Genomic DNA, 12,306 nt, shown 5'->3' on the forward strand with positions numbered 1-12,306 from the left:
CTCACAAGACCTACCTGGGGTAAATCCATATTGTGCAGGCGAGATCAGATTCCGAGAAAGAAACAGATTTATAATGGTCAGAGCTATTCACCGTTCTAGGATTTTTCCCAAGTTGGCCAGAAGTACTATGGGTCTGAAGGATTCGGCTTTGTAATTGGTATTCCCCGGATGCGAAGCGAAATGTCAGAAGACGAAAATCGGAGGCATACCATCCTGACTGCATAACACCGACTGCAATGTTTCCCGCCGGTCAGACAGAACGATGAATGTAGAAACCTACAATGCTATCTTGGAGGAGTGCCTGAAACCCGTTATTAAGGATCACCACACAGACATCCAAAACTGCATTTTTCAACAAGACTCAGCACCTTGCCACCCAGCAAAATTGGTAAGTTTTATGTTATTTAGATTTATAATGAGTTTGTCCTCTTGTCTCACAAGGCTTAAAACATACTTACACCAATATTTTCCCTCGTTTTTCTCCCTTAAGGTGCAGTCATACCTCAGAATTGCTGGCATTAGTGTTGGACTGGCCCGGCAACAAAACCCTATTGAAAATTGCTCAGAATAAGTTAACAAGTAAGATTCGGCAGCATTGTAAGGTATGGTACCAAGAAATTGGGCAACCGTATATCCAGAAGTTGATTAACTCTGTGTCAGATCGCTGCAAGGCTGTAATTGCAACTCGAGGAGGAACAACAAAATATTGAGGACTTATTTTGCTAATTTACAGTACATAATACTATTACGTTAACTTGTCATTTCAGTTTGTACACGTAAATGGAATAAAATGCATGTTTGGTTGCCATGATTGCCATTTGCATGATTTCTCATATTTCCATTAATTACGCATTTTACCCTTTGGGAAGATATTTATGGCAATTAGGTATATCAGGTGGAGTCTTTTTATTGGATTTCATTCACAGAGATATATATTCCATCTAACATGTAGACATGTATAGTATCTTATGTAGGACGGCACGTGAACGTCAATTCATCTCCGCCTTTGTACACTGTGATGATTACAGAAAGCACTGTAAAAGGCCAGAAATGTGTGTAATGTTATGTTCGTGCAGCGTGTGTGTTGTTTAGTTATTTCTGGCCGTTTTGTCAACAGGCAGGCGATCACCTGGAAAGTCTGCCCAGTGTCGGTCTACACCACGGGGAGGTAGGCCACAACTACGCATGTATCGCGGCCGCCCTCCGAACGCTCTGGTTTACCAACTCTTACTATCCTAATATCTGAGCAAAAAAAAAAAATAAATAAATAAAAAATAAAAAAAATAATAGAATAAAAAAAAATATATATATATATATATATATATATATATAATAAAATAGTAAAAACTAGATAATAAAATCCTGTCCATCGGGCAGCCCAAACCCAGGGAACCAGCAAAAATAAATACAAATATAAAGTGAAGAAGAAAAAAAAAGAAAAAGAAAAAATAAATTAAAAAAATAAATTAAATAAAAAAAATAATAAAAATATATATATCCCATCTAACAAATACATTTCGAACATTTCTGCAACTCGCAATGCAGCGCAAAACGTTATTTGCAAAATTCACAAGTGATGTAGTTTTTTTTTCCACCACTGTATATATATATATATATATAATAAAAATAAAATGAATATAAATTAATGAATAAATATTCGCCCCGAAAAAATCGATAGTGTGAGAAGTTTACCAACGTCCCTACTTATCTGTAGTAAATTAACACTGAAAGTCAACAAATATCTGGTAAATAAGGGCCATCTCACTGAAACCTGGGTTATAGTTTATACCGATAATTTCGGAGAATTTAAACTGCATATTAGTTCCTCCCAAAGTTTTCTGGCACCTATACACTACACGTGCCAGAAATAATTCGACACTCCACTCAGAATTTTGTAATTATTCTATACCCTACTACTTTTGTTGCTTATCTTTAAGTTGATGATGAATGAGCTTATTGTTGAATTCATTCTTGAGAAGGCTAATTATACTTTGGTGAAATGAAGCTGTGCTCCATTTTCATTTTATCAAGAATGCCATTCAGACAAAACGATGTTTGGCAGCATCGTTCTGGTCACAATTTCTTGTCAACTTAAAAGTTCAGAATTTGTTTGTAGGACATGGACGGATGATATCCTTTCCCGAATAAGAAGACTTAGTTTATCGGGCAGCCAAAGAGAAATTAATATTTAAAACTGTTCCTCCAGTTCACAGTGACAAAATTGTGCCTGTTAACCGAAAACAATTAATTCAAAGCAGTGTTGATATGATAAAATCAAGACTTGTTCAGATTCAAAGAGCGAAAATGATTAACGATGTTTCTGTGCACTGAGTGGACAGAAATCATTAGATACCTACCTAATAACAGGTAGACCCATCTTTCGCCCTGATAAGGGCAGTCACACGGCAAGGCATTGAATCCATTAGTTTACGAAAGCATTCCACAGATATTTCCATCCATGCTTGCTGCACCGCTGTCCATAATTCCGTCGCATTCCTGGTTCCTGGGTGGAGGATCCAAACTCGGCGGACCTTTCCACCGCATCCCAAAAATGCTCCACAGGGTTCATGTGCGATGAACGGGGAGGCCATTCCATAGTGGCAAAATTTGCTGAATGCTCTTCGAACCATGTTCTAGTCACCACGGCTCTATGGGGAGGCGCATTTTCTGCTGGAAGAATCCATTGTCCTGTGAGTGCACGATGACCATGAAGGGATGCATATGGTCTGCAATTATGGACATAACCTGGACCGTTCAAAGATGCGTCTAGACGTACCAGAGGTCCGAACATGTGCCAGTTGAAATACAGAAAACAACAATGGACCCAACACTGAACCCTGGGGGACTCCACTAATAACATTAGTCCACGAAGAGCAGTGACCATTGATTACCACTCTCTGTCTTCTCTCACTCAATCATCCCTTTATCCATAGCTGCAATTTGTGCAGCAGTATTCCATGTGCAACAGAATCAAAAGCCTTTCTAATATCTAAGTATATGATATCAAAATTATTTTTTGCATCCATTTCCTTTGTTACTGCATCATAATATCCAATCAAATTGTTCAGACTAGAACTTTCCTTAACAGACCCATGCGCGACTGAAGTACACCTGTCTAGATGGTCCTGCAGTGCTTCTTTAACCAGAGGCGAAGATAAGCTGGCAGGTTTGGAGGAGAAGATAAGCTGACAGGTTTGTAATTACTCCTGTCGCTCTTTGATCCCCCTTTGTTAATTGGCGATACGTTTGCACACCTCCAGTCTACAGGGACCTTCTCTGAATCCAATGATGCTCTTATATTTGTCGCTAAATGTTTGCTTATCCCCCTTTGCTGCCACCCACAATATGATTGAATAGATCCATCCCAGGTGACTTTCTTATGTTTAACTTCAACAATTTCTCTTCCACTCTCCTTTCAGCTATTACAAAGTCAGTTGGCCCCCTGTTAGAGTTTTATAAATGTTTGGAATTCGTTTCCCTAACGAATTTCTCATGTTGAGTATAGATGCAAAATACTATTCAGTTTGTTAGCAGCCTGGACAGGATCATCAACAGTTAAACCATCTATATCAAAGAGGAAGGGGATGCGATTCATCCCCTTCCTTTTAGTGTTTACACAAGTAAAGAAGTCTTTGCTGCTTTTCTTTGCATCCTTTGCAAAAGATCTCTCGTAATCTGCCTTCACTAGCTAATTTCCTTTGTGGCTTGATTGGAGACTACTTTATATCTAACATAGGCTTCTGTATCACTTGATAATTTATATGTGGGGCAGAGAAGGAAAATGCATCACATCCATTTCGCCCTGATTCAAAGATGCTCTTTGAATCAGGGCGAAAATTGAGTAAACACAGCCCCCTCCTAGTGGGAGTTGTGTTTACTCAATTTTTCAAACATAAAATACCCACTAGGAGGGGGGCTGTGTTCAGCCGATCGTTCTGCAACGAAATTAAAATCTAACTCTCCACAAACAAGTGACACACTCACTGTACTGTTAACGAACCCTTCTGAAGGCGTGAAGATTTTATTACTCAGTACGATTAGCAGCCCATTAAGTGTAAGCATTGGAAACCTTAGACTCTGAAACTCAGGATTGGCTGGGAAGATTGAAAATTTTCAAGAAGAGCCCACTCTTTCGTGAAAAATCAGTGAATGAGCAGCTTAGGAAGATACACAGGGGTTGCACCTCTGTGGTATCTTCCTAAGGTATGCTCCCCCTTTTCCCGGAGATTTGTCTTCTAGTTTCAGTCCTTCTTTAATATCGGTTTTATTATTTAAGGTGAAATGTTGAAGTTCGAAATTATGTAGTGGCACCATCTACTGGCAAAATAATTATATTTTTAGTTACATAAATTGGTTAGATTAACATTTCGAAGTTTATATAATTATGTTCCTTTTTCTGTTTTCTTCTTCCTGAGATGCGTTACTTTATTTTTTTCAGATGCTTCACTGTATACTTCAGTTTCATTGAGGGTAAGCCATTTCTTCGTTGTACGAATTTTTGCAGGTATTTTCAGAAATTGTTCCTGAAAAAAAAAAAAAAAAATCTTGCCTACGACAATGAAACATGTGCTACACTTACATTAAAATATTTTTCACAGTAGTAATTTCATCAGTTAAACTCAAATTGTTTCCAGTTTGAACACACAAAGTGAACAAGGCTCAGCTTTAATATTAAGAAAATAATTGCTGTCGTTTACTTTGTGAATAAATAAAGTACACTTCTGAAAGAGAGTTTCCCGGGGCCCGGTAGCCGTGTTAGCTAAACGCTAGGCTGTACTGAGTGGAGTGTCTGGGTTCGAGTCCAGTGATGGAAGTTTAGAATTATCCATCCATTTCCCGCTCAGTATCTTGAGTTAGTCGGTCTCGGGCCGTGGCCGTGAGGGGCACTCCGATTTCCCCTCACAAACCTAAAACCGAACGTACGCGACACCGACATATTTTCTCTTCAATACCCCCCACACGGGGGTTTTTCCCCGTGTGGGGGCTATTGAAGAGAGCAGGTGGTATCCCCACCTGTTGCACTTTTTACGTAGAACGGTAACGCCCCACCCGCTTTCTGTTATTTTAGCCCTGTTCGGTATTTCTGTTGTAAGACGATATTTTCTAGTCCTTTATAACTTATACAACAACCGACAGAGGGCGTACAGTGTTCGTTGCGTTTTGCCAGTTGTGCTGAACAGCGGAGCTGTGCGGGAGTTTAATTTTGGCTTAGCTAATTTCTGCTTGATTCTACAGTAGGAATATTTTGAAGTTCGGCATTTCTGTTGTAGATTGAGACTGCTTAGCTGGTAAGTAACGTACAATTATTTAATTTGAAAAAAATCGCACGTTTCTAATAAAAGCGTGGCTTTGTTAGAGAGATTAGAAGGTGAATAAAGATGATTAACGGGTTGAGACAAGGGCCTATTATTTTTGTAAGTCGAAGACAGGTCTTATGTGAATTTTTTCTTATAAGAATCGAGATTCAGTAATTAACCCTTTAAAACGGTTATCAACGTTCAAGTTTGTCCTTTCAGCGATCGAATTAATTGGATTCAACTGCTGCCTTTGTACTATCAGAGTTTATGTAATTCAGTCTAAGTTATTTTGTTCTAATTTGATACACACAGTGTCAAATTGAAACGGGATAATTTGCGACAGTATTCAAGATCCTCTCTTTTGTCGTTTTTGACCTAACTGCTACAATTTACCCCAAAATTCATAGGCTTCACTTTCTTCGTTGATGAGATTGGTGTCAGCAAATTTGTTTTAGCCAGTCCATCCAACTTAATATTGTGAAAGCCTTTTATCCAAGTGACGTGAATTGAAACTTTGGCTAGATGAATGCAGTTATTTTTAATAAAACCGGTAGTGTTATCTTATTAGGTGACTTAAGTCGGTGAAATACCACCACTTTGCTTATTGGAGGCTTGAAGTGGTTAAACCCATGTTTAGTCTCTGGAGCAAAGTTTCTGGCATCCCCCTCCCCCCCATACTTCTCCTTCAACCCATGCACGGTACTAAGTACTATAGGTTTTGATACCTTTCGTGTTTGGGGTTTTCATAAAAAAAAAAGGAATGGTCTTTATCCCCCCCCCCCCCTCCGGTTTATACTTGATGTTTTCCTTTATTTTTAGCACGATTACAGAGGCAGAAGTGCCACTCCGCCATAAGAATCTATTCAAAAGATTTGTTTTTCCTGTGTTCGCTTTTTAGGCTACGGATAGTCGACCCCTCTCAGATTTTTTTTTCTTTTAGCTGTACCATAAATTCGGAATCAGAGAATTAGGACTAAAAATGGAGGTGGAAGTTGGATCTTCCTAGAACTAAATAAAGCGTCCAGTGGTTTTGAGTCATTTTCAATCTCTCGAAATTTATACCACCATTATTACTCAGCTATAGTAGAGAAAATACCCTTCGTTTCTCAGAGCAAATAGCGTTCGCCTTTGAATTAATTATCTGGCACACGCACCGCCCCAGTACTGCGATAGTTTTGTCAGCTTAAAAACTGAAATTCAATATTTATTTTGGATGCACGATATTGTCCCTGAAAAATATCTTCAGCAGCCAAAGAGAAAGCAATATTTAGGGGGCCGGTAACAAATGTTTAAGGATATTTCTGTGTTAGATCCAGAAAAGTCGACGCAGGGCGTTATGGGGAAATTGAAAGCTTACAGATTCAACGTATCCCTATGATGAAATTCGGTTAATTCAAGCGTTTGAGAAAATATTCAATTTAATCCAGAACCTGAAGTTTCGACAGCCGATTGCGAATGCAGGTTAGGTGTGCTGAACAATTTGATAACTGAATTGCGAGCGTCCTTTCCTGGTCAGTACTGTGTATTTAGCATAATTTCAACAAGAAAACTATTCAAGTCGCGGTTCATGAAGCGCTATTCATCTATCGAAACTACGCAAAGACCGAGAATGCAGATTTGTATCGTCAGGCTTGTTGGAATGTGTCTGAGAAAATAAAAGTACATCCAAGGTATGTTTTAAATTATACTTTTAAAAAGTACTGATTTATGAACTTTTTTTTATTCATTAAACACCACTAAAATATGATTTGGTTGTACTCCATTTATGGGTACATTCGGGAGGAAGTGGCTTTTTTTGCTTGAATCCGTCCCGAATTACTGGCGTAACATAACCTTTTCTCACTGGCCAAAAATGAAAGTCTTTTAAAAAACCCACACTTCTTTTATTATTATTAGCCATATAGTGCAAGGAAGCCTGCGGCTTATGCTACACCAACCAAAAAAAATTCCCGAGTTACCCAGTGTGAGAGAGTCAGAAAGAGAAGGTTGATATCCAGCTCAGGATCCTGGGTGTGCCAAGCCCATACTCACCGGATGTGAGCCCTTGTGGTTATTATAAGGTAATAAAGCGCCTTCGAGTTCAGTCTATTCCCTCCCGCTCCAACATGCTTTCCAAAGTTCTGAATATTTCGGACCCTGATTGCAGAGTCGTTACCGTCAGTGTGACATCATCCGCGTATGCCAGTATTTTTGTCTTCGCTTGTATGCGTTCGTTGTTCTGCAATGATCTTATGAGTGGCTCGATAACAAGGGCGAACAGGATCATAGATAGGTTGTCACCGAATCTGAAAAGGCGCAGAAAGTTTTTTTTATTAATTAAGAGTTGTGACTGTGCGTTGCGGTACATTAGCTTAAATCACTTTTGGAAACCAGGGTCAAATAAGGCAGCTTTAATTACTTTTTCGAGATAAAAACTGCAGCCATTGTCAACTCGCTGCAGGATGGAAGCCTTCTCAACAATTCATGCTGAGGGAAATGGATCATAATCTGCCGCGCTGGTCCAGTGCGGGTTGGCAGATCAACCGTATTTAGCAGTCATGGGCTTGAACCACAGTCTATTCCAAGAGCGTGTGCTACTGCACTCCTGCTCCTGATCGCTCGGCTACGGAGGCTTTGATTTTTCGAGGTGGCCGTCGTAATGCTCATAAATATACCTGATATTTATTAATATGGTATCTTCAATTCTGCTTCCCTTTATTCCACATGTTTGGACGTCTGTGATTATTTTGGCTATATGTTTTTGTAGTCTGGATGCCAGGATTTTCGAAATTATTTTAAAATCTGTGTTAAGTGTAATGCCTCTTCATTGGATTAATTGCATTTAATTTTTTTTTATCTTTTGATTTCGGAAAGCAGCAAATTCAGCCTAGTATGATAGTTGGCTTCAGAGCACGCACCTCTAATGCGTTTACTTGTGGCTATGATTGCTGTGTCTCATTTTCGTTGCAATTTTTTGTCAATCCACTAACGCAAGTTTACTGCCTGGAGCGCGCCTAAAGAAGTTTCACTTCAAAAAAAAATTTGCTTTTCGGGAAATAAAACCTTTTTATTTCCCGAAAAATGTTGCTTAAAATTCTCCGTCTTATAATCCATTGATATACAAGGTGCACGCAGCGATGGCTTTGTCTTTACCATTGACTGGACTGTATGGTCTGAAAGTCCAGGTGGCCTAAAAAACTAGCTGTTTTTTTTTTTTTTTAAATAAAGGGCGGTTCCTGACGTAATCACGGCCTCCTGGAATTAGCTGTAATTCCAGGAGGCCGCAGCCATCGGTCATCTTAATTAACAAACCCTTAAAATGTTTTAACCCCAGGGGCTCACATCTGGTGAGTATGGGCTTGGCATGGCACATCCAGGGTCCTGAGCTGGATATCATCATTCTTCTTTTTCTTGGTGATTCCCTTCTGATTCTTGTTCTCTCTCTCTCTCTGGGTAATTCAGAATCTTTTTTTTTTTTTTTTTTTTGGCTGGTGCAGCATAAGCCTTAGGCTTCCTTGCACCATATGCTAATAGTAATAGTATATAGTGTCCACAAAGTCCTCTATCTAATTTAAAATTTAATTATGTCACAACCAAAGGACACAGAACAATGCACTCTTATGTAAATTATTATGAATTTCTTAACGTTTATGTTCCTCAATGTGTGTAGCCCTTAGAACACCAAGGCGAAATTCCCCTTATTGCAATGTACGGGCGAGCATATCAACACTCACAGTTTTGATTGCCTCGGTTATCCTTGCACAAAGAGTTCCAATATTATAAACGGGTGTTCTGTACACAAAATCCTTGAGATACCCCCATAGGAAGAAGTCCAAGGGTGTAATATCGGAGGCTAGGCGATTGGCCCATTTATCTACCAGAAAATGACAAACATTCACACTCCAGTGTGGTTATCATCCTGTTGAAAAATGAATGGCTGCAACTCTTCCAGCTGAGGGATCACAAACTGCTGTAGCATGTCGAGATAAAATGTTTCCTTGTTGTTCTCCCAAAAGAAATATGGACCCCATCACCCTATCGTGCACTATCCCACACCAAACGTTTAACTTGCGGCTATCACGAATGTGTTGCATGTTTTCGGAAACCCATTTCGAAATGTTGTGGAAATAGTGGCATAGTGTTTTGTGAAAGGCGCCGCCGGTGGTTTCCCACATCTGTGCCATGGTAATTTTTGAAGAAGTACAGAATCTCTGTAAAGCCAGAAAAAGTGTAATGTCTGATTTCTGTCAGAGTAGTGTTATGTTTTGTTGTTGTCTCTGGCTGCTTGGTCGCCGAGCCCTTAGTGGGACCCCACGTTGCTCGCCACCACCACTGGGAGGTGAGCCAGGCTGCCCATTATATTCTGGATGGCCTTTGCCAGGGTTGCCTGAGCTTCCTGACAGAGATCAAGATTAAAAAAAAATGGAACGGGAGTACAGGTTGGAAGGGACTGAAAGTTGAGGAGGAGGAGTCTGCTCTTTGTGAGGCAAAAACAGGGGAGTGTGAGTTAAAGCTGCAGGGGACAGCTGCCGCTGCATGATCAACAGAGTCCACTGGACTCTGTATCCTGCATTCAGCGAGTGCCAGCAGTATCCAACCATTGTGGGTTGGAGTCTAAATTCTGCACTCATGAGTTCTTCAGGGTGCCAGCTGATTCTATCCTACAAGGGGTTTGCAGCAGTATCCCGCACCAGAATGGTGCCAGCGGTGTTCCTACTCTTAAAGGATTGACCAGTTTTCAGGGCAGTGTCCTCTAGCAGAGAAGGAACTAACCCACACCTGATTCAGGCTTTGGGGCAGCATAATCCAACATTGTTCTCATTTCAGCAATCTTGGCTTTCCTCAGTGAGAAGATTTCCTGCGCATGCAGGGTTAGTGCCTTGTACGTGTTTTCATCAAGCAGCGAGGACTCCTGATTACGTGGATTCCTTTGAATTGCGGTAACAAATTTGAGTCTACTGTTGTCATAGGCAGGGCACTCATACAGGAGATGTCCCCAGAATTCTTCTTCTCCACAATGACACCGCGGGTCTCTTTCAATTTCCAAAGCTGTGTCCAGTGATGATAAACGTCATGTGCAGACCGGGTGAGTTTGGTTTATAGTTGGGAGGAATCGCCTCGTGATGTTTCCTTTCTGTGTGGTTTCCCAGCTCTGTTGCCATATCTCTTGTAGGTGTTGGGTGATTCTCCTCTTCCTTATCTTGGGGTCATTTGCAAGATCCAGCTGGAGATTTACAATTTCGGCTGGTATTCCTTTCCTAAGTGGTAGAATAGGCCTCGCCTGATTACTTCTAGGCAGAGTGGCTGACATCCTGTTAGAACTTGCAAGGCAGGGGTGCTAACAGTGCGGCACGCCCTGCTAATTGATAGTAGCATGAACCTTTGAATTATATCCATCTTTCGTTTGTTTGTTGCTAGTGTAGCTTGTCTGTTCAAGGTGGAGGTACCGTAGCAAACTAGTGATACGTGGAAAGTGGCTTCGTCAGAGAAAATCACCTTCTTTAGGTATTGGTTGTCTTCATCAATTGAAGCCAACATTGAACAAGCAAATGAATAGCGCTGAGCAAGGTCATTTCGCCGCAAAGTTTGGACAGTTTGTACTTTATATGCATAATGACGTAATCACTTATGTGAAACTTTATGAATTGTTTATTTTGGTAAGTATAGTTCACGTGAATCACGACGAATCGACTTTTGAGGACTGCACTTGAATGATATTTAGATATTTTCAATGGTTTCTTGCTTGAGCAGGTAAATCACACGGTAATTACAGATTTTGACACTGCAATCAACATGATTCACTCAGCATTCTCTTGTGGCTTCTCCATTTTTACGCATCACCTTGTAAAAAGAAAAGAACCTCTTTTTTTAAATTTTATAATACAGTACTTTGTAAAAAAACTTTTGCGGTTTCATAATTCGCATAAGACTGCATTGTTCTGTCTTTTGGTTGTGACATAATTAAATTTTAAAATAGGAACAGGACTGTATGGACACCCTGTATTCATGCGTGAAGTGGACCAAAGGAGTGGAGGCACCAAATCTCTATTTCTCACCAACGGAAATAAAGAAGCTGCCAACCGAGCAACCACTCCCCAAGTATATACGAGTGGGTGAAAAATGAGTGAACTGGAGACAGTGGCGCATCTATCAAAAATATGGAATCAGCGCTGTCCCTGAAGAACATTCGTAACGATAGCTACGACTCATTATTAGAGTAAGGGGCTTTTTGCTTGTAATTTTATCAGTTAGAACTTATGTACTTGTTTAACATGCCCATATATGCAAATGTGGGTAGGGCTTATCTTCCAGAAATCACTGGTATTCAGAAGCAGACTGGGTGAAAAATTCTTACCGGGAAAAACAAATTCGGGAGGGATTCAAGCAAAAGAAGTGTGGGATTTTTAATAGGCTTTCATTTTTTGCTAGTGAAAAAAAGGTTAGGTTAGTTTACGCCGGTAATTCAGGGCTGATTCAAGCAAAAGAAGCCATTCCTCTGGAGTATAACCACAAATAGAATGTATTGGAGGCCAGAGTGTAATACTGAAAATCACTCCGGCCCACTGGGGATTCCCCGGTAAATCTTATGGCTGTCCACCTCTGCTGGTATTCCTTGTTAAGGAGGACAAAGATGAACAAATAGCATTGTTAATGCACATGTTTCGAAATCGAGGGTATCCTTTTGGTTGATAAATAGATATAATAAAACGGACCATTACTGTCAATAGGACTTCCATACATGAAGCCCTATCAGAAACCTCTTTTACCAAACCCGTAACGATGTCTACCATTCCAGGAAGAATGTGATTTAAATTGGAAGTACTTACAGTGGGGCAATTATGTATTTCAGCTTCCATATCTCTTTAATGTTTTCGGTTATATTATAATTTGTTTTGAGCCTGGATTCGAAAAGTAGTTTAAACACGTGTAATAAGAAAAAGTAATCAGAAATAACTTTTTACTTTGTGAAAACAGTTTAAGCCTCTGTTGTAATAATTATGCACATAAGTGAAACGTTGGCTAGAGCAAA

General features: G+C 39.9%; 1 protein-coding gene across 1 annotated transcript in view; it reads left to right on the forward strand.

Annotated features, from left to right (window-relative positions):
• Positions 1–5,244: 5,244 nt before the first annotated feature.
• Positions 5,245–12,306, forward strand: part of LOC150078472 (uncharacterized) — a 30,293-nt gene continuing 23,231 nt past the window's right edge. Inside the window, exon 1 of the mRNA XM_090384579.1 lies at positions 5,245–5,288. The gene's annotated coding sequence lies outside the window, so the exon portion shown is untranslated. The remainder of the gene's footprint in view (positions 5,289–12,306) is intronic.

Source organism: Mastigoproctus giganteus, chromosome 11 (genome assembly GCF_048544385.1).
Source record: "Mastigoproctus giganteus isolate SK-2022 chromosome 11, ASM4854438v1, whole genome shotgun sequence".
Taxonomy (NCBI): Eukaryota; Metazoa; Arthropoda; class Arachnida; order Uropygi; family Thelyphonidae; genus Mastigoproctus; species Mastigoproctus giganteus.